Raw genomic sequence first — 23,127 nt, 5'->3', positions numbered from 1 at the left:
AATATGTTAATAAACACTTGAACAAATGCTAGCCTGCTAGCTTAGCTTGTTTGGTAGCTGTAAGATTGAGGCATGTTCAGGCTTCATACATCCCACCCAGGTCACACAGGGTCCATTCGTGGGTTTGTCATGAAGTCGGCACCCAGAGCAGCACTTTTTGAGCTTCAAAATGGCTCTTCCAGGTCTCTATAGAAACACTATGGGTGATGTCACACAGGGATTGTTCAGGATATATATATGATATATATATATATATATATATAGAGAGAGAGAGAGAGAGAGAGAGAGAGAGAGAGAGAGAGAGAGAGAGAGAGAGAGAGAGAGAGAGAGAGAGAGAGAGAGAGTCTATGGTTTTAATCTGCAGGTGTGTGACCTTTCACCCTGCTGAGGTTATAGGATGACTAAATATCATGACAGAAGTACAACAAATGCTACTGTTGAGCTTTAATCTGTAAATCAGTCTGGTGTATGAGCCCTCTGCCCTTTACTTTCCTGTCTCTGTATCATAGCTGCCTCGCTGAGATCCCTGAGGGTGAGAGTGTTCGAAATCCTCGGCCTCTCACAGAATAACGTTGAGAAAGAGCAAGGAAAGCAGAGCTTTCGACTCGCCGTCCTCCAGCGTGATAATTAAGCTCAGAGTTTCAACAGAGGATAGCCAGAGAGCTTGTTTGTAATAGATAAGGACGGAGCAGAAACCTTTTTTTTCTCTCTCTCTCTGTGCTCATTGAGTTACATACATTATGCAGTGGCCTATTACAGCTCAGGCTCAGGTGGGACTGATAACGTCGCCTCTTTTAAATATTAACATTTTCTGTCCGCTACTGTTTCTCTGAGGAGCTGAAACTCTTTTTAACCCATTTCTCTGCTCATATTTCTGTCACACTTTCTCAGACTCTCCAACCCATTTCTCTATCTCAATCATTAAGTTGTTTTATTCATGTCATTTTCTTTCCCATTAAATTTGTTTTAATGTTTTCTTGTCCTCATTATTTTTCCTCTGTGGCGGTGCTGTTAGTCCACTGTTATTTCTTGGTCCTACTGCATGTCTAATTGTGCATTTGATGAACTGTCTCCTCTTGGACTCTGTATTGATCACTTTGTTTCTGATTATAAAAGTGTATTTTTAATCTTTTAATAAAACACCAGTCATTTTGGTGTTTGAGCATGAAATATTTGTGAAAGTGTTGTTGTTGTTCCAACAGTGCCTCATTCGAAATTGCCATCAAAGTTTGTCAAAACTGTTTCATATGTGCGTTATACCTATTTGGGGGCAATTATCTGAAACTGATTCACCAGTTTTATTTAGTTTATATTTGTATATTGCAGAATATGTAACTCAGTGGAACAGGAGTTACCAACATGTACAATTCAATTCAGTTTATTCAGTTTGTAGAGCGCCATCTCACAATAGCATCGCCCCAAAGCGCTTCACAGGAACAACCCAAAAACAAATTAAAATAAATGAAAATATTAAAGGCACAATTTAAAAAAATAATTAAAAGAGAAAATGAAATATGAATATTAAAAGAAATAAAAACAAAAATAAAACGCATAGTAACAGTTATGCTAACTAAATGAAATGGAGAACAAGTGCATCTTCAATCTGGCTTTAAAAGTGTCCACAAAATCTGACTGCTTTATAAACACTGGAAGACTACCACAGAAAGGGGGCCTGATAAGAGAAAGCTCATTGCCTCGCAGACTTTTTAATTCACTCTAAGAACACAAAATAGTCCTGCATCCTGCGAGGGTAAAGCCTGGGCCGGAACGTAGGGTTTTATTAAGTCAGCCAGGTAGGAAGGTGCCAGTCCGTGAACAATTTTATAAGCTAGTAGGAGAACCTTAAAATCTGCTCTCACAGAAACAGGATGCCAGTGAAGAGATGCCAGAATGGGTGTAATGTGGTCAAATTTTCTGCTTCATGTCAGAAGTCTGGCAGCAGCATTCTGAACCACTTGGAGACCCCCAATGCTGAACTGCAGTAATCCTGAAAATAGGACATTGCAATAATCCAATCTAGAAGAAACAAAAGCATGTATCAGGGTCTCAGCATCAGCCATAGACAGGATGGGGTGAATCTTCGCTATATTTCGCAGATGGAAGAAAGCAGTCCTTGTGATGTCCCTGATGTGGAGGTCAAAAGAGAACATAGGATCAGAAATTACCCCAAGATTCCTCACTATATCACAATACTCACTACTACATAACATAACACTACTACCCATTTAATGAGACATTAAATGGGTAGTACCCCGGCCTTGTCCAGGGAAGTAAATGTGATGGACGGACCTCCCCATCTAGTGTGTACACACCAGTACCAGTGGGTCTCAGGGCTTCTGTAGGGCATGCTTCTTCTATGGCCCAGTACTCTGTTAAATGCAGTGAGTGAATAGCTAGATGAGTCTATCCCCTCCAGTTTGTTCACACCATAACTCAAAAACAATAAATGCTATCATCCTGTAACTCACCAGTTTAAAAGGGTATCGAATGAGAATAAAATGAGTACATAATGGTTGAGTGACATGAAAGACCAATCCATAAAGCTTTGTTTTGCTTATTTAATACTCGGCCCTGTGATCCCCTCTATAAATAATTTATGGAGATTGTAGATGCATTGGGATTTCAGCAGTGTATTCAGGGCTCAACACATATTAGTGGTAATACCCTGGATTTGGTTTTGATACGAGCTGTTGCTGTCATGAATGCTGGTATACTGCCCATTGCATCGGTGGTGTTGTGAAAGTGTAGTGACACGGACCCACAACAGGGGGCGTAAATGAACGGACAATGAAAGAGTCAAATATGAACACTTTACTGTTGTGAAAAGCACAACCAAACACAGCAGATTACAGAATGTGTACAATAGTCAATTAACAAAGGTGACGTGTGGGCAGGCTCGAGGATAGAGGACGTCTGTCCTGAGAAGAACCGGAACCACACGATTTCCTCCGCCACCGAACCTGGAGAATACTGGAGCCGCCAAGTCCCGAAAACCCCAGATGGCCACCGTCTCCGCGTGTCGGATCTGGTACTGCTGGCGAGGAGCAGAGACAATCAGATGTGGGTGTGTGAACACCCAGTAACAACAATGGTGGAAATTCCACCTCCACCTCTCATTCAGAAAGCTGGCACGTGCAGTAGTATGTGTACTTATCAAAGGTTTGGAGTGAAGACGTCAGTCCAAACCCAGCCTCCAGCTGCAAGCACTCACAAAACCTACTGCAAAAATAGCACAAGCAAACACTGTCTGTGGTAGACAAAACAATGGCTGAGAACAAATTACCTCCTAAGGTAGACGATATCTCGGCAGCGAGGTGGAGATGAAGTCTGGTCTTTATGGAGTGGCAAGATGAAGTGCAGATGAGTGACAGCTGTTGTGAGATAATGAGTGACAGCTGTCACTCCCGGCTGTGTCCATGGTGACTGCGCCCTCTCGTGCCTGAAGCGCGCACTCCAGGCAGGGCACCATCTGGTGGTGGTGGGCCAGCAGTACCTCCTCTTCTGGTGGCCCACACAACAGGTGGTCTCTGACCATTCACTTATTAAGTTTACATTTGCATTACCGCGTTTAGTGGAGCAAAAACCTGGCCTATTACTGCGGCGATGCATTATACCTTCAACTAGGACTGAACTTGAAGCCAGATTTCCTGGTCTTTTAGCTTCAACTTTGCAGAATGCTCAATCAGTGGACAGTCTAGTGGATGGTTTGAATTTGGTACTCAAAACTACACTTGATGAGATTGCGCCTCCTTTATTAAGGCCTTCCCTTCCCAAAGTGCAGTCGCCTTGGTTTAATGGTTACTTGCGGGACCTCAGGCACAAGGCTAGAGGTCTGGAATGGAAGTAGCGTAGCTCTAAATTAGAGGTGTTCCACTCTGCATGGCATGATGCAGTTGCAGAGTATAAGCATGCACTATGGACTACAAAGCAGGCTTACTATTCGGATTTGATCAATAAAAATAAGCACAACTAAAAAATTTTTGTTTGATACTGTAGCATTTCTTATTCATGGTCAGTCACCTGTTAGTCCTTCTCCGTTCATAGCTCAAGACTTCTTGGAGTACTTTGAGAAGAAAATAGAAAACATTAGATTGAGCATATCTAAACATGCTTTGGCTCAATCTCTGCACCCTGCTGTGGAGGTGGGTGTTAATAATGAGGTGACACCTAGATTTACAGAATTTGATACTATTTCAGTAGACGCGCTAGCAAAGCTTGTGACATCTACAAAAAGCACAACCTGCCTTTTTGATCCTATACCAACAAAATTGTTTAAGGACCTGTGTCCCGTTCTTGGGCCTACTGTGTTGGAAATTGTTAATCTTTCATTAACCTCTCGTTCTGTTCCTGGGTGTTTTAAATCTGCAGTGATTAAACCATTGCTTAAGAAATCTGGGCTTGACCCTGGTGTATTGAGTAATTACAGGCCAATATCAAATCTGTCTTTCTGTTCTAAAATTCTGGAAAAAGTGGTTTCACAGCAGCTTGTAGACCATCTTACTGAGAATGATCTTTTTGAGCCACATCAGTCTGCTTTCAGAAAACATCACTCCACAGAGACAGCCACCCTGCGGAGGAAACTCATCTCGGCCACTTGTATTCGCGATCTCGTTCTTTCGGTCATGAGCCAAATCTCATAACCATAGGTGAGGATCGGAACGTAGATCGATCGGTAAATCGAGAGCTTTGCCCTACTCAGCTCTCTCTTCACCACGACGGTCCGATACAGCAACCACATCACTGCAGATGCTGCACCGATCCGTCTATCGATCTCACGCTCCATCTGTCCCTCACTCGTGAACAAGACCCCGAGATACTTAAACTCCTCCACTTGAGGCAAGGACACTCCACCGACCTGAAGAGGGCAAAGCGCCTTTTTCCGGTCGAGAACCATGGCCTCGGATTTGGAGGTGCTGATTCTCATCCCGGACGCTTCACACTCGGCTGCAAACTGCCCCAGTGCACGCTGAAGGTCCTGATTTGACGAAGCCAACAGAACCACATCGTCCGCAAACAGCAGAGACGAGATTCTGTGGTTCCCAAACCAGACCCCCTCTACACCCTGGCTGCACCTAGAAATTCTGTCCATAAAAATAATGAACAGAACCGGTGACAAAGGGCAGCCCTGGCGAAGGCCAACGTGCACTGGAAACAGGTTTGACTTACTACCAGCAATGCGAACCAAGGTCCTGCTGCGGTCGTACAGGGACCAGATAGCCCTTAGCAAAGGATCCCGGACCCCGTACTCCCGGAGCACTCCCCACAGGGTGCCCCGAGGGACACGGTCGAACGCCTTCTCCAGATCCACAATACACATGTGGACTGGTTTGGCGAACTCCCATGAACCCTCGAGCACCTGATGGAGCGTGTAGAGCTGGTCCAGTGTGCTGCGACCAGGATGAAAACCACACTGCTCCTCCTGAATCAGAGGTTCGACCATCAGTTGAATTCTCCTCTCCAGTACTCTGGAATAGACCTTACCGGGGAGGCTGAGCAGTGTGATCCCCCTATAGTTGGAACACACCCTCCGGTCCCCCTTCTTAAACAGAGGGACCACCACCCCGGTCTGCCAATCCAGAGGCACTGTCCCCGATCGCCACACGATGTTGCAGAGGCGTGTCAGCCAAAACAGTCCCACAACATCCAGAGACTTAAGGTACTCAGGACGGATTTCATCCACCCCAGGAGCCTTGCCACCGAGGAGCTTTCTAACCACCTCGGTGACTTCGGCCTGGGTAATGGATGAGTCCGCCTCTGAGTCCCCAGTCTCTGCTTCCTCTTCGGAAGACGTGACGATGGGATTGAGGAGATCCTCGAAGTACTCCTTCCACCGCCCGACAACATCCCCAGTCAGGGTCAACAGCTCCCCACCCGCACCGTAAACAGTGCTGGTGGAGAGCTGCTTCCGCCTCCTGAGGCGTCGGATGGTTTGCCAGAATCTCTTCGCGGCCGACCGATAGTCCTCCTCCATGGCCTCCCTGAACTCCTCCCAGACCCAAGATTTTGCCTCTGCGACCACACGGGCTGCAGCACGCTTGTTCTGCTAGTACCTGTCAGCTGCCTCTGGGGTCCCACCTACCAACAAAGATAAGTAGGACTCCTTCTTCAGCTTGACGGCATCCCTTACTTCCGGTGTCCACCCACCGCCGCCGCAACAGGCACCAGAGACCTTGTGACCACAGCTACGAGCGGCCGTATCGACAATGGAGGTGGAGAACATGGTCCACTCGGACTCCATGTCTCCAACCTCCCCCGGGATCTGGGAGAAGCTCTCCCGGAGGTGGGAGTTGAAGACCTCGCTGACAGAGGGTTCCGCCAGTCATTCCCAGCAGACCCTCACAATACGTTTGGGCCTGCCAGGTCTGACCGGCTTCCTCCCCTCCCAGCGGATCCGACTCACCACCAGGTGGTGATCGGTCGACAGCTCTGCCCCTCTCTTCACTCGAGTGTCCGAGACATGTGGCCGAAGGTCAAATGATACGACTACAAAGTCAATCATCGACCTCCGGCTCAGGGTGTCCTGGTGCCACGTGCACTTACGGACACCCTTGTGCTCGAACATGGTGTTCGTGATGGACAAACTGTGACTAAGTCCAACAACCGAACACCACTCGTGTTCAGATCGGGGAGGCCATGCTTCCCGATCACCCCCCTCCAGGTCTCACTGTCGCCGCCCATGTGGGCGTTGAAATCCCCCAGGAGAACAATAGAGTCCCCAGTCGGAGCACTATCTAGTACCCCTTCGAGGGACTCCAGAAAGGTCGGGTACTCTGCACTGCTGCTCGGCCCGTAGGCAGAGACAACGGTGAGAGACCTGTCCCCAACCCGAAGACGTAGGGATGCGACCCTCTCGTTCACCGGAGTGAACTCCAACACATGGCGACTGAGTTGGGGAGCAATAAGCAATGCAACCCCAGCTCTCCGCCTCGCCCCGTGGGCAACGCCAGAAAAATGAAGCGTCCAGCCCCTCTCCAGGAGTTGGGTACCAGAGCCCAAGCTGTGCATGGAGGTGAACCTGACTATCTCTAGTCGGTATCTCTCAACCTCCCGCACAAGCTCAGGCTCCTTCCCCCCCAGCAAGGTGACAATCCACGTCCCAACAGCCAGGGGCTGTGAGCATGGACTGGGCCGCCGGGCCACCTGCCCTCGACCCCCACCCAATCCTCTCTGCACCCGACCACCATGGCCCCCTCTGCAGGTGGTGAACCCACAGGAGGGCAGGCCCACGTCGCTCTTTCGGGCTGAGCCCGGCCGGGCCCCATGGGCTAAGGCCCAACTACCAGGCGCTCGCGTGCGAGCCCCAACCCCAGGCCTGGCTCCAGGGTGGGGCCCCGGCTCCGCCATACCGGGCAACATCTCGGTCCTTGATTTTTTACTGGTCATGGAGGTTCTGATTGGATTATTGTAATGTTTTATTTTCTGGCCTACCGCAGTCTAGCATTTGATGACTTCAGTTGGTACAGAATGCTGCTGTCAGACTTTTGACACAAAGTAGAAGGTTTGACCACATTACTCCCATTCTGGCATCCCTTCATTGGCTACCGGTTTCTGCCAGATCGGATTTTAAAGTTTTATAAAATTGTTCATGGACTGGCACCTTCCTACCTGGCAGACTTGGTTAAGCCCTACGTACCTGCAAGGCCCTTGCGTTCGCAGGGCGTAGGGCTTCTGTGTGTTCCGAGGATGAACAAGAAGTCTGTGGGGTATAGAGCCTTCTACTACCATGGTCCGACTCTTTGGAACGATCTACCTGCTGTTATTCAGCAGTTTGACACGGTGGAGACTTTTAAATCAATACTGAAGACCCACTTTTTTAGACTGTCTTATCATTAATTTAATTTGTTTGTGTTTGCTTTGTAATTTCCTTTTATTCTTCTGTGTTTTATCTTTTTATTGTGCTTTTCTTGCTTTTAATTTTGATTTTAGATTAATTTGTGTTGTTGTGAATTGTGTGAAGCACCTTGGGGCGACTTTGTCGTGAGTTGGCGCTATATAAATTAATAAATTGAAAATAAATTGAAATTAATACCATAGGTCCTGTCTGCCACACTGTAGACATGTGTGGGCTTGCTACAAGGAAGACTCTTATACCTGTTTCACACCAGATGCTTTGCCTATTCATTGCTGATGCACTGCTGAATGACAATGGCTCATGTGCATATATGTATTTACATCAGCGGCGTTTCTGTTACAGTGCTGCTACATCCAGTCCTCGCTTTCCACCTTTGTCTTTGAAAATGGCATTTCCACCACTCCCGATCTTCTGTGGAGAAACCTTTTTTTTATTTTTTACCCATAACTCAGTGATGTTTGCAAACTGTTTTGCAACCTTTTACGAACCCCGACAAAACCCAAAATTCGCAATGTTTGTCAGCATTTTCGGCTCCGTGAGATCCTAGCTTAAAAGTACACATTAATTTGAACATGTTACAATGTCAAAATTATAAATACGTAATTACATATAGACTCACCACCTGAACTAACAGCTTTTCCGTTTTTGGATTATTTTTGTATGGAACTCTTTGTGTGTTTCGTTGATGAGCGTTTGGAAAAATGATAACCAGAAAGTCAACTTGTATCTAGATAGCAGTCAGGAGTTGTTTTTTTTAATCACTGAAATGTTTTAAAAAAAAAATTTTTTTTCATCCGTGACCTCTAACCTAGTCATAGAAATTGCATTAAAATGTGTTAATTATTTATTGTTGCAAGTATAATGTCAGTCTACATACAGTTCATTCATCTGTCTGTCTTTGCGGCTGCTGAAATGAAAATCAAATCACCCCACAGCTGTCATGCCAATGCAATACATCTTATGTAAACAGGTTTGTTATCATCAGGTGCATGTTTTAAATTCGGAGCAGGTGTGGTTGAATTCGCATTTAGCTTAAAATGAGCATGTTTCTCAGTTTCTTTCATTTCTAAAAAAGCTTAAAGCCCATTGCTTCTTTTCTCTCATGTTAAAACTTTTTTGGCAGCCTCAAATTCAGAATAATGACATTTTGTGGCACTTCTTCACTCCTCAACTTTCTGCTGCCAATAAAATTTAAAATATGTGCATTTGATAAAAACCTGATCAGTCACATTTTGTGCTGTGATGGATTATCATTTCCAATAAGATTTTATGTTTCAGAAAATTTATTTTAGAATGAAACCAGACCAGAATATAATGAAGTCAGTGAGGAAAGGCAGGTGAAATTGCTTTTAACTTCTACTTTGGAGTTATATTTTGTCAGTGTTTTAGTTTTGTCAGTGGCTGCAAGTAACATAATGTGGATGATGCTTCTATATTATGAACTCAGACATTACAGTGACTGCTGTGGACCTTTAAGGATAATATAATAGGATTTTGCCACAGGTCCACAGATATAAAAGCTTTTTTCCAACACCAATCATATTACCGTAACTGCATGTGTATGATGTCCTAAAAGGAAGGACACATTTCTTGTAACATTCATCAAATATTGCTGTTGTAACTGTGTTTTAAATTTCAATTTCAACTCATAATAAAAAAAGAAGAGAACAAACTGAGTTATTCTTTTCCTGATAAATGACCTCTGTGTGTTGTGTGGGCCGCTGAAGAGGAGGTACTGCTGGCCCACCACCACCAGAGGGCGCCCTGCTTGGAGTGCGGGCTCCAAGCACGAGAGGGCGCCAGACCCAGAGGAAGTGACAGCTGTCACTCATCTACACCAGTATTTAAGCCGGACTGCAACTCCACCTCCCCGCCGAGAAATCGACTACCGAGAGGTAACGTCTCTGCTGACTCATATCGTTGAGTGAATTCTGAACTTCTGTTGCAGCCGGTATCCTGTGGTGTTCGCCCTTATCTGGGGAATTGGCGTGTGGCGTGACGACGACGACTGCGCTACAGATAAGTGGTTACACAAGGAGCTGCACGAGTGTGTGATTCGGAGGTGGAGGTCCTCCTCCTGACTGTGTACAGACTGTAGACCACTGAGTGTAAGGACTTACACTCATTCATCTTGTCTCTGCTTTTTGCCAGCAGTACCGGGTTCGACAGCCGAAGACAGAGGTCACCTGGGGACTCGGGACTTGGCGGCTCCGGTGTTCTTCAGACCGTTGGTGGTGGAGGCCGTGTGGGACGCGGCCTCTCTCTCGTCGGGGTCTTCTATCTTCGAGCCTGCCCACACGTCACCTGGTGTTAATTGACTTTGCAATTTCTGTATATTTAGTTGTGTATTGTCACAACATTAAATTGTTACCTTTTGGCTTACTCATTGTCCGTTCATTTGCGCCCCCTGTTGTGGGTCCGTGCTACGACACCTTCCCAACACTGTGTGAAACAAGTCGACCTTGATCTCCCCCACCCCCACCCCGACACACACAGAATGAAAAAAGACAGATAATATATAAAATTATGATTTTAAAAACTTGGTCATGCTTAGATTTTTTTTAACCCCTGTCAGCCTCACCATGACCATGGATATGGAATCTCACTCAGTCTGTGCTTCCATCCATCCATCCATCGCATTAATAATATAATAATAAGAATTTATTCATTTATATAGCGCTCAGCCACATGGGGTGTGCAGCCAGTACATTCTGAGTGCCAGTCCCAAGCCCGGATAAATGAGGAGGGTTGCGTCAGGAAGGGCATCCGGCGTAAAACAAGCCAACCCAACTATGCAGACTCAGAATCGAATTCCCATACCGGATCGGTCGCGGCCCGGGTTAACAACGTCCGCCACCGGTGCTATTGCCCAACAGGGTGCCGGTGGAAATTGGGCTACTGCTGGGCGAAGACGACGAAGAAGAGGAGGAAAACGTTGCCACGAACAGCGGGAGAAGAAGAAAACTAGAAGGGTGGAAATGAGAGTGGGGACTTTGAATGTTGGTAGTATGACTGGTAAAGGGAGAGAGCTGGCTGATATGATGGAGAGGAGAAAGGTAGACATATTGTGTGTGCAAGAGACCAAGTGGAAGGGAAGTAAGAGCAGGAGCATCGGCGGTGGGTACAAGTTGTTGTACCATGGTGAGGACAGGAAGAGAAATGGTATTGGGGTCATTTTAAAGGAAGAGTATGTTAAAAGTGTGTTGGAGGTTAAGCGAGTGTCTGACAGGGTGATGAGTGTGAAGTTGGAAATTGAAGGGGTGATGATGAATATCATCAGTGCATATGCCCCACAGGTAGGTTGTGAGATGAAGGAGAAAGAAGATTTCTGGAGTGTGTTAGATGAGGTGGTGGAGAGTGTGCCTGAGCATGAAAGAGTGGTGATAGGAGCAGACTTCAATGGGCATGTTGGTGAAGGGAACAGAGGTGATGAGGAAGTAATGGGTAGATATGGTATCAAGGATAGGAATGGGGAAGGACAGATGGTAGTTGATTTTGCAAAAAGGATGGAAATGGCTGTGGTGAATACCTACTTTAAGAAAAGGGAGGAGCACAGGGTAACATATAAGAGTGGAGGAAGGTGCACACAGGTGGACTACATTCTTTATAGGAGATGCAAAAGAAATCACAGACTGTAAGGTGGTAGCAGGAGAGAGTGTCACTAGACAGCATAGGATGGTTGTTTGTAGGATGACTTTAGAGGTAAAGAAGAAGAAGAGAGTGAGAGCTCAACAAAGGATCAGATGGTGGAAGCTGAAGGAGGAAGACTGGTGAGAGAAGCACTAGTTGGAGGGGAAGAAATTTTGGACAACTGGAAGAGTACTGCAGATGTGGTGAGGGAGACAGCTAGGGCAGTACTGGGTATGACATCTGGACAGTGGAAGGAAGACAAGGAGACTTGGTGGTGGAATGAAGAGGTCCAGGAAAGCATAAGGAGAAAGAGGTTGGCGAAAACGTTTTGGGATAGTCGGAGAGATGAAGAAAGTAGACAGGAGTACAAGGAGATGCGGCATAAGGCGAGAAGAGAAGTGGCAAAAGCAAAGGAAAAGGCATATTGCGAGCTGTACAAGAAGTTGAATAGTAAGGAAGGAGAAAAGGACTTGTACCGATTGGCCAGACAAAGGGACAGAGCTGGAAAGGATGTGCAGCAGGTTAGGGTGGTAAAAGATGCACATGGTAATGTGCTGACAAGTGAGGAGTGTGTGCTGAGAAGGTGGAGGGAATATGGTTTCATGCAGAGAAAGAGCACTACAGATGCAATGTTTGCTCTGAGAATACTGTTGGAAAAGTACAGAGAAGGACAGAAAGAGTTACATTGTGTGTTTGTGGACTTAGAAAAAGCGTATGATAGGGTGCCAAGAGAAGAGTTGTGGCATTGTATGAGGAAGTCTGGAATGGCAGAGAAGTATGTTAGGGTAGTGCAGTACATGTACAAGAATAGTGTGACAGCGGTGAGATGCGCAGTCGGAATGACAGACTCATTCAAGGTGGAGGTGGGATTACACCAAGGATCAGCTCTGAGTCCTTTCTTGTTTGCAGTGGTGATGACAGGTTGACAGATGAGATCAGACAGGAGTCCCCATGGACTATGATGTTTGCAGATGACATTGTGATCTGTAGTGAGAGTAGAGAGCAAGTTGAGTCTAGTCTGGAGAAGTGGAGATATGCTTTGGAGAGAAGGGGAATGAAAGTCAGTAGAAGCAAGACTGAGTACATGTGTGTGAATGAGAGGGAGCCCAGTGGAATAGTGCAGTTACAAGGAGTAGAAGTGGTGAAAGTAGATGAGTTTAAATATTTGGGGTCAACTGTTCAAAGTAATGGAGAGTGTGGTAGAGAGGTGAAGAAGAGAGTGCAGGCAGGGTGGAGTGGGTGGAGAAAGGTGGCAGGAGTGATTTGTGACCGAAGAATATCAGCAAGAGTGAAGGGGAAAGTTTACAAAACAGTAGTGAGACCAGCTATGTTGTATGGCTTAGAGACAGTGGCACTAATAAAAAGACAGGAGGCAGAGCTGGAGGTGGCAGAGCTGAAGATGTTGAGATTCTCTTTGGGAGTGACAAGAATGGACAAGATTAGCAATGAACATATCAGAGGGACAGCTCAGGCGGGACGGTTTGGAGACAAAGTCAGAGAGGCGAGATTGAGATGGTTTGGACATGTGCAGAGGAGGGACCCAGGGTATATAGGGAGAAGGATGCTGAGGATGGAGCCATCAGGCAGGAGGAGAAGGAGACCAAAGAGGAGGTTCATGGATGTGCTGAGAGAGGACATGCAGGTGGTTGGTGTGACAGAGGAAGATACAGAGGACAGGGTGAGATGGAAACGATTGATCTGCTGTGGCGACCCCTAACGGGAACAGCCGAAAGAAGAAGAAGATATAGCGCCAAATCACGAGTAATCGCCTCAAGGTGCTTCACAAACATCATTTAAAAGCAGAATAAAAGCAGAATAAAATGAAATAAGATTAAAACACAATAATAAAAAAATTAAACCATAAAAAGGTAAAGGAAGTAAAATAAATAAAAACAATAAAAAAAGACACACAATCATATAAAATACTAATGATAATGATATTGTTCTTTCAACACTATAATGTAGAAAATACATTATCCAGATTCTTCCAAAAATGATATGCATAACCATACACTATATTTCCTCAGCCTATAAACTTTTGGACCCTCTATCAGTCAGAATGTTTACAACAGAGCCACTTCAAACACTGTGGACTTTGTACATTATATCATTGTTGAACAATGATAACCACTGTCAAATTTATTCAAAAATTTATGGGTAAATCATGTCCAAGTTTTTCCATCCTGTGAAATTTTAGGTCATACACCATCATTCTCTGCCTGTGTATTCATCTATCCTCTTCTGGATTATGAGTGTGACTTTACCGTGAATGCTTCAGTTCGAGTGTGTGTGTGTGTGTGTGTGTGTGTGTGTGTGTGTGTGTGTGTGTGTGTGTGTGTGTGTGTGTGTGTGTGTGTGTGTGTGTGTGTGTGCGTGTGTGTTATGTGTTATTCATTTTTTTCTTTTGTTTTTTTTATCATGGCTGCCATGATGTTTTTGTTGTCAGACAGTATGCACAAAATTAACCAACCTATCATTATGAAATATACCAAATTTGACAACTTTGTGCATTAAGGTAATTATATAGTAATAGTTGCAGTAATTACATTGGGTCTTTCATCACTACATTCTCCACCTCCTCAACTAACTCCCTCCTGAAGTCTTCTTTGTCCTTCATGTCAAACCTCTCTTGCAGGGCATATGCACTGATGACATTCATGATCACCCTTTAATTTCAAGCTGCACACTCATCACTTTGCAGACACTGGATTGCATCTACACCACTTCACCTCTTATCCACATCATGATAGAATAGTTTAACATCACCCCTGATGCACCTAACCTTACTCCCATTCCAACTTGTCTCTTGTACTCACAGGATATCTACCTTTCTCCTTTCCATCACATCAGCCAGTTCTCTCCCTTTTACCTGTCATAGTGCCAGCATAGTTTACAATTCAGTTCAATTTACTTTATTTATATAGCACTAAATCACAACAGCGCTGCCTCAAGGCACTTCACATGACTAAGGTCTAACCTTACCATCCGCCGAGCAAGCACACAGGTGACAGTGGTAAGGAAAACTCCTGCTAGTGATAATGAGGATGAAACCTCAAGCAGACAGGAGTGACCCACTGCTTAGGCCATTCTAACAGTCACAATGTTTTTTACAGGTTGTACAACCCCTGGCAAAAATTATGGAATCACCGGCCTCGGAGGATGTTCATTCAGTTGTTTAATTTTGTAGAAAAAAAGCAGATCACAGACATGACACAAAACTAAAGTCATTTCAAATGGCAACTTTCTGGCTTTAAGAAACACTATAAGAAATCAGGAAAAAAAAATTGTGGCAGTCAGTAACGGTTACTTTTTTAGACCAAGCAGAGGGAAAAAAATATGGACTCACTCAATTCTGAGGAAAAAATTATGGAATCACCCTGTAAATTTTCATCCCCAAAACTAACACCTGCATCAAATCAGATCTGCTTGTTAGCCTGCATCTAAAAAGGCGTGATCACATCTGAGAGCTGTTGCACCAAGTGGACTGACATGAATCATGGCTCCAACACGAGAGATGTCAATTGAAACAAAGGAGAGGATTATCAAACTCTTAAAAGAGGGTAAATCATCACGCAATGTTGCAAAAGATGTTGGTTGTTCAAAGTCAGCTGTGTCTAAACTCTGGACCAAATACAAACAACATGGGAAGGTTGTTAAAGGCAAACATACTGGTAGACCAAGGAAGACATCAAAGCGTCAAGACAGAAAACTTAAAGCAATATGTCTCAAAAACCGAAATGCACAACAAAACAAATGAGGAACGAATGGGAGGAAACAGGAGTCAATGTCTGTGACCGAACTGTAAGAAACCGCCTAAAGGAAATGGGATTTACATACAGAAAAGCTAAACGAAAACCATCATTAACACCTAAACAGAAAAAAAAACAAGGTTACAATGGGCTAAGGAAAAGCAATCGTGGACTGTGGATGACTGGATGAAAGTCATATTCAGTGATGAATCTCGAATCTGCATTGGGCAAGGTGATGATGCTGGAACTTTTGTTTGGTGCCGTTCCAATGAGATTTATAAAGATGACTGCCTGAAGAGAACATGTAAATTTCCACAGTCATTGATGATATGGGGCTGCATGTCAGGTAAAGGCACTGGGGAGATGGCTGTCATTACATCATCAATAAATGCACAAGTTTACGTAGATATTTTGGACACTTTCCTTATCCCATCAATTGAAAGGATGTTTGGGGATGATGAAATCATTTTTCAAGATGATAATGCATCTTGCCATAGAGCAAAAACTGTGAAAACATTCCTTGCAAAAAGACACATAGGGTCAATGTCATGGCCTGCAAATAGTCCGGATCTTAATCCAATTGAAAGTCTTTGGTGGAAGTTGAAGAAAATGGTCCATGACAAGGCTCCAACCTGCAAAGCTGATCTGGCAACAGTAATCAGAGAAAGTTGGAGCCAGATTGATGAAGAGTACTGTTTGTCACTCATTAAGTCCAAGCCTCAGAGACTGCAAGCTGTTATAAAAGCCAGAGGTGGTGCAACAAAATACTAGTGATGTGTTGGAGCGTTCTTTTGTTTTTCATGATTCCATAATTTTTTCCTCAAGTCTATTTAAATTATATTAAGTCTATTTAAATAAGGCTATAAAAGTCTATAAAATAAAAGCACTTAATTCTTTCACCAAAACATCAAATCTAGCCTTTCATCTTAGATACACTTTCTGGCAAATTGTAGCTGAACTTTCAGGTCTCCTTTGTAAGAAAATCCTCATATAAAATCAACAATAATGATAATAATATTAAAGCAAACAGAGCTCTGGTATTGGATCGGAAAAGTATTGGTATTGGCAGATATCCAAATTCAGATATTGAGATCAGATCCGATCGGAAGTGAAAAAATTTGGATCGATCCCTATCCTGAGGTCAGTCCAGCACCCTAGGGTGCAGGGCCAGCATCCACCATTGGTGTAGTCAGTGCCTCAGACACAGAGAAAAAGAGCAGAATCAGTTAGCTGGAAATAACTGCACTTCAGGCATTAATTCAACAGTAGATTGACAGGGAAGTAGAGAGATTACTAAATTGGTTGCCAGTAGCTAGCCCTGAGCTTCACTTACAGACCCAGAATTTGTATGTAGTGAGGCTGAGGCCTGTTCTGTTGCCAATAATCTGACTTAAAAGGAAAGGAAGCATAGTTCCATATTACACCGGTATGGTTGTCATACAACAGGGAGAATGATGTGTCTTTAGTCTGGACTTGAATGTCTCTATGGAATCTGACTCTTTTATCTTTGCAGGGAGATCATTCCACAAGACAGGTGTACGATAAGAGAAGGCTCTGTGGCCTGCCCACTTTATTTAACCAACCTTAGGGATACAAAGTAGTCTGCACCCTGAGAACACAGAGCATGGGCTTGTACGTAGAGTATAATTAGGTCAGCTAGGTAGGAAGATGCTAATGCATGAATAATTTTATAAGTTAGTAACACTTCTCCTCCTGACTCCAGAAATGTCTTTCCATTTGTTTGCTTTTTTTTTTTTTTTTTTTTGTAACATGGGTTACTGACTTGGAGACATTACAATGCACTTAGTGTTGGGTTGGATGTTATAATTTCTGGGATGTGTGGGTGATGACATCCTTTTACCTGCAATCTATTTTGCATTCCTTTGACATTCATTGAAAAACTTCAAAGCGAACAACAATGCCATGGTATCTTTTAGAAGCAAAGTGGGAATTAAGCTGAAAGCTTCTATATGTTTACCCTTCAGTCACAGCATTTCGAGAAATACCACCAAAAAAAAATGTGTGTTCTTTCATTCCACCTCACTGTGCACACTTCTGAGCCAAGGCATGGAATCCTCATTAAGTCCCTAACCCACTCAGCTATCACAGCTCTACTTCATCAATTATATCTATGCTGTTTCTAATATTGTCAACTTTCCTCCCTGTCCATTCTCAAGTAATCACTTATCCAGTCATGCCGTTTTCTCTTCCCGTTCTCATTTTCTTGTGTCCTTCCTCATTCTATCCCTGCTTTTAAAAATGTTAATTTCTTTCCTGTTTTATGTCCCACCTTCCCCTTCTGGCTTTTGTCTTTATCTATATCCTTTTTATAGTCCTCGTCCTCTGTCTTAACCCTCTTATTTTTCAGTCTCTCTTCTCTCCACATACTTTGAAGCCATCATTTACTCAACGGAATAAGAAGGAAGGCTTTGAATATTTGCCTCATGCCGGTATGGTCTTCTAAGACCATACATCTAACAGACGTAACCTGCTTGTACTCTATTAACTGAGAGTATGTTTATATTTTTGTAATGGGAGCCAATGCAGTGAGCTCACCCCAAAATGTGCACAACCTCCAAATGTGCATTGAGCAAAGCTCTTAAAAGGAAACCATTCAGTAAAATGACTTGTATGTGCAGCTTTAGGCTTTTCATTGCTTTTATTTCCTAAGCATGAATACATTTATTCAGTCAAGAACAAGGTAATTTACGCTTCGGATTCTCAATTGTTTTTTTTTTTGTTTTTTTTAATAATAATAAATAATGCAGTTTTTCTCAAAGGATTAATCTGTGAATTCATTCTGTGCTGATGAGTAATGGAATAATTTCGTACAACAGCAGCACTGGCTCAGCGCATTTACAATGAGGCTCAGTGCATTCTCATTTATTATATACAAACAGTGGTAATGAATAGGTGAATGCAGCAAATTAGTCTAGTCATGTCTGGGAGAAAGTGCTGGTGTTAATTGGCTCTACATCCACCACACTATGGAACCGTGTTGAGTCCTTGATCTTGATAGCAGCCATGCAGCCAGACAACAGGTGTGTCCTCACCTCCCCAGGTGGTACATGGACATTCCCCTGACCGTTTCCTGTTGCCGGTCTCATCAGCAATGGTGAGTCCAGGAAGTCAATGGTGGAATATTCCTTCATCTTCTTATGGTTTACTTTGGTGGTTTCCTTCCAGGATACCAAGGCAGTTCTTGAGCTTGGTAGATACAGTAGTGTTCAGAATAATAGTAGTGCTATGTGACTAAAAAGATTAATCCAGGTTTTGAGTATATTTCTTATTGTTACATGGGAAACAAGGTACCAGTAGATTCAGTAGATTCTCACAAATCCAGCAAGACCAAGCATTCATGATATGCACACTCTTAAGGCTATGAAATTGGGCTATTAGTAAAAAAAGTAGAAAAGGGGGTGTTCACAATAATAGTAGTGTGGCATTCAGTCAGTGAGTTCGTCAATTTTGTGGAACAAACAGGTGTGAATCAGGTGTCCCCTATTTAAGGATGAAGCCAGCACCTGTTGAACATGGTTTTCTCTTTGAAAGCCTGAGGAAAATGGGACATTCAAGACATTGTTCAGAAGAACAGCGTAGTTTGATTAAAAAGTTGATTGGAGAGGGGAAAACTTATACGCAGGTGCAAAAAATTATAGGCTGTTCATCTACAATGATCTCCAATGCTTTAAAATGGACCAAAAAAACCAGAGACATGTGGAAGAAAATGGAAAACAACCATCAAAATGGATAGAAGAATAACCAGAAAGGCAAAGGCTCACCCATTGATCAGCTCCAGGATGATCAAAGACAGTCTGGAGTTACCTGTAAGTGCTGTGACAGTTAGAAGACGCCTGTGTGAAGCTAATTTATTTGCAAGAATCCCCCGCAAAGTCCCTCTGTTAAATAAAAGACGTGCAGAAGAGGTTACAATTTGCCAAAGAACACATCAACTGGCCTAAAGAGAAATGGAGGAATATTTTGTGGACTGATGAGAGTAAAATTGTTCTTTTTGGGTCAAAGGCCCGCAAACAGTTTGTGAGACGACCCCCAAACTCTGAATTCAAGCCACAGTTCACAGTGAAGATAGTGAAGCATGGTGGTGCAAGCATCATGATATGGGCATGTTTCTCCTACTATGGTGTTGGGCCTATATATCACATACCAGGTATCATGGATCAGTTTGGATATGTCAAAATACTTGAAGAGGTCATGTTGCCTTATGCTGAAGAGGACATGCCCTTGATATGGGTGTTTCAACAAGACAATGACCCCAAGCACACTGGTAAACGAGCAAAACAAAATTAATGTGGTTATACAACTAAATCTAGTTTAGTGATTCACTGGATTGCTAAAAAAGCAGTTTGAACATAATAGTTTTGAGTTTGTAGCGTCAACAGCAGATGCTACTATTATTGTGAACACCCCCTTATCTACTTTTTTTTTTTTTACTAATAGCCCAATTTCATAGCCTTAAGAGTGTGCATATCGTGAATGCTTGGTCTTGTTGGATTTGTGAGAATCTACTGAATCTACTGGTACCTTGTTTCCCATGTAACAATAAGAAATATACTCAAAACCTGGATTAATCTTTTTAGTCACATAGCACTGCTGTTATTCTGAACACTACTGTACAGTGGCGTGCAACAGTGCATGCTTTTTTAAAGCGCCATTTGAACTCAACTCTTTCATTTGGATGCTAAAGTGATATTTTACTTTATCCATACCTTTGTCAAGATGTGAAGAGGTCTTTTTCTCATATTTTGTCTTATTTAATTATTTAAATGTTATATTTGTACTCTAATGTATGTCAGGTTACATAGCTGTTGTGTACAGTGTATGTAGCCTTGCACTTTCTGCATACTCTGTGGTCCAAGACAAATTTACTTTCAGGAACAATCATGTTTGACTAAATTTTAGTCCTGTTTTGTGAACGTTTTGTAATTTTGCTAAATTCAGAAACCAACAGATACAAGTGAAACTATAATTTCCTTGGTGAAAGAAATCATATTTAGATTAGGTAGAACTTTATTGATCCCTTGGGAAGACTCCCTCAGGGAAGTTGAGGTTCCAGCAGCATTGTATAGCAGCACACAGGGTAAGAAGCACACAGACTATCAAACGTGAAAGTAAAAAAGCAAAACAGTTTGCAAATATAAATACACGAATATAAATACCAGACATACTGACCAATGCTGGTTTACTGGTGACTACTGCTCCTCTCCTTCCCATTCTCTGTCTTCCTGTTACTCCTCCTCCAACTGAGTGAGGAGTTGTTCAGTCTGATGGCCTGAGGGACAAAGGACTTTTTCAGTCTTTTGGTCCTGCACTTTAGGAAGGAGCAGTCTGTGGCTGAAGAGCCTCTTCTGGTTGCTGATGACGGTGTGCAGAGGGTGACTGGCATCGTCCATAATGTCCAGCAGTTTGTCCAGTGTTCTCTTCTCTGCCACCGTCACCAGAGAGTCCAGCTTCATGCCAACCACGGCGCTAGCCTGCCTGATCAACTTGTCCAGTCTGGATGTGTCCTTCTTGGATGTGCTTTGTGTGTATTACAGTCATAGGCTTCCACAGTCATCCAATCCTTGCACCCCAATCTATAAAATCACAGAGCCATTGATGTCTGGTATTGAGAATCGGTTACTTGACGTTAATTGTACCATTTTGCCTGGAAGTCAATGGTAGGTACAGCTAACTGAAATATTAACTTTGATAACCTGTAATCCATTACCTGAAAAGTGTACTGTGATAGGATAAACCAGTAAAACATTCAGCTGAAATTATCAGAACTGTTTACCACTAGCTTTTACTATGGTGAATTTAGCTTTAGCTTGTTTGATTGTTTGCTGTTTGGTTTGTTGGTTGTTTTTGTTTTGTTTTGTTTTTTTGCTCTAAAACCTTAAAAATCAGACTTAAAGAGCTATATATTATATGTTGCAGTGTAAACATGGAGTATAACAAAACAGTTTAGCATGCAAAAATAATTTTAGAAACAAGGTGTACACAGTGGTGGGCACAGTTCCGATAATCCGATAACCGATAATTATCGAAGATAATGTATTCATTATCGGATTATCTTTTTAGATAACTTTAAAAACCATTATCGGACTAATTATCTTGCGATAAATTTTAGTCCGATAATTTTTAGACCGATAACGTTGTAAATAAAGCTGAACAGCTACAAATATTTATAAAACTTAAAATCAGGTGAGCACCTACCTGTTAAATGTTTCATAGCTGATGTGTAGTTCTATGGAGCTAAATCAAGGCCAAAAGTTTTGTAATCTGAAAATAAAAAAGATTGAAAAAATAAATTTTTAAACTGAAAATTCAGTGTTTGTTCTTGAATTTTATAATCATTTAAAAAGTACTATTAAAATAAAAATAAGTGTAAGATATATTTTTCAGTTTAAATAAATTTTTGATTCAGCAGTAATTATTTTGATCAAATAATTAATTTTTCATTCATATTTCTTTTTTTCACCTTCAGATCTTTTTTTCACTTTCAGATCTTATTTTTTCAGTTTCAAACTTTTGGCCCCGTTCTGGCGTGGGAGGGCATGGCTTCGATTGAGAGGGACGCGGAATTGTGAGTGACAGCAGAGCAATCAGTCCTCACATGATGTTGCATTCAGGAAACGTGGGTACTTTGATAGATAATGATTCTGCTCCCGTCTCCATCGTTTATTTACTACACGGCTGGCGCATGAAAGAAAACAGAGAGAATGAAAGCTTATTACGAGGCTTTAAACCCTTGAGATAAAGATGTCTATTGTGATCGATGTGTTGCAGTTGGTTCAGTGGATCCGTATGTTGTACCGGATAGTGACTTTAATGACGATGTAACAAAGTGGCAGGCAGTTTCACAGCGTAAGCTTAATATGACCAAAACCAAACAGACCGCCCGTAAATCCAAATCCAAAACCGCCCAGAATAGCGCTCCGGCTACCGGCGGTGTGAAGAAGCCCCACCGTTACAGGCCCGACACTGAGGCGCTGAGAGAGATCCGCCGCTACCAGAAATCCACCGAGCTGCTGATCCACAAGCTGCCGACCAGGTCAGCCTCGTCGGCCTCCTGAAGAACATCACAGCGGAGCTCTGAAAGCGAAAGTTGGTCTTCAAGTCCTGAGCGATTTCTCTCATCAGGTGCTGGAACGGCAGCTTGTGGATCAGCAGCTCGGTGGATTTCTGGTAGCGGCAGAGTGCCACAGTGGCAGGCCTGTAATGGCGAGGCTTCTTCACACCGCTGGTAGCCGGAGCGCTCTTCCGGGCGGCTTTGGATTTGGATTTACCGGCGGTCTGCTTGGTTGTGGCCATATTAAAGCTTTCTTCAGATCTGCTGAGCCAGGTCTCTCTGTGTGTCAATTATAAAGTTCGTAACACTCCACTGCAGCCTGTAAAATGAGCGACCCGCCTCATTTTCATGTGGCGATGCGGCGATGCTACGCTGCGTTCACGGTCTTGTGTGGATTTGGGACACATCTTTTTTTTAGGTATAGGTGTTAAACTTTACAATCTTATATAATCTTACAATATTTTCCAGTTTTTAAACATCAAAAATGACCAAGAGTGGTCTAGAATTACTTGTAATAGACATCTTTAGCATCACTTTATTTACAGGTATCAAGACAATACAGTGGAGAGAAAGTGTTAAGTCATTATCTATCAAAGTACCCACATTTCCTGAAAGCAACATCATGTGAGGACTGATTGCTCTCCTGTCACTCACAATTCAATCAATCAATCAATCAATCAACTTTTTTCTTATATAGCGCCAAATCACAACAAACAGTTGCCCCAAGGCGCTCCATATTGTAAGGCAAGGCCATACAATAATTATGAAAAACCCCAACGGTCAAAACGACCCCCTATGAGCAAGCACTTGGCAACAGTGGGAAG

The 23,127-nt window shown here is 43.2% G+C and overlaps 1 protein-coding gene and 1 long non-coding RNA gene across 3 annotated transcripts in view; both read left to right on the top strand.

The window, feature by feature from the left end:
* The window catches only part of LOC117527882 (carbonic anhydrase-related protein 10-like), a 230,611-nt gene that overhangs the window by 167,331 nt on the left and 40,153 nt on the right, over positions 1-23,127 (top strand). The gene's annotated exons all lie outside the window — the stretch shown is intronic.
* LOC117527884 lies at positions 1,633-22,330 on the top strand. Its single transcript, XR_004565632.1, has 4 exons — positions 1,633-2,035; positions 8,862-8,866; positions 18,715-18,725; positions 22,320-22,330. It is a non-coding gene; the product is annotated as an uncharacterized LOC117527884 (long non-coding RNA).

Source organism: Thalassophryne amazonica, chromosome 16, assembly GCF_902500255.1.
Source record: "Thalassophryne amazonica chromosome 16, fThaAma1.1, whole genome shotgun sequence".
Lineage (NCBI taxonomy): Eukaryota > Metazoa > Chordata > Actinopteri > Batrachoidiformes > Batrachoididae > Thalassophryne > Thalassophryne amazonica.
The sequence above is the reverse complement of the archived record's forward strand: the minus strand, read 5'-3'. Positions and strand labels throughout refer to the sequence as shown.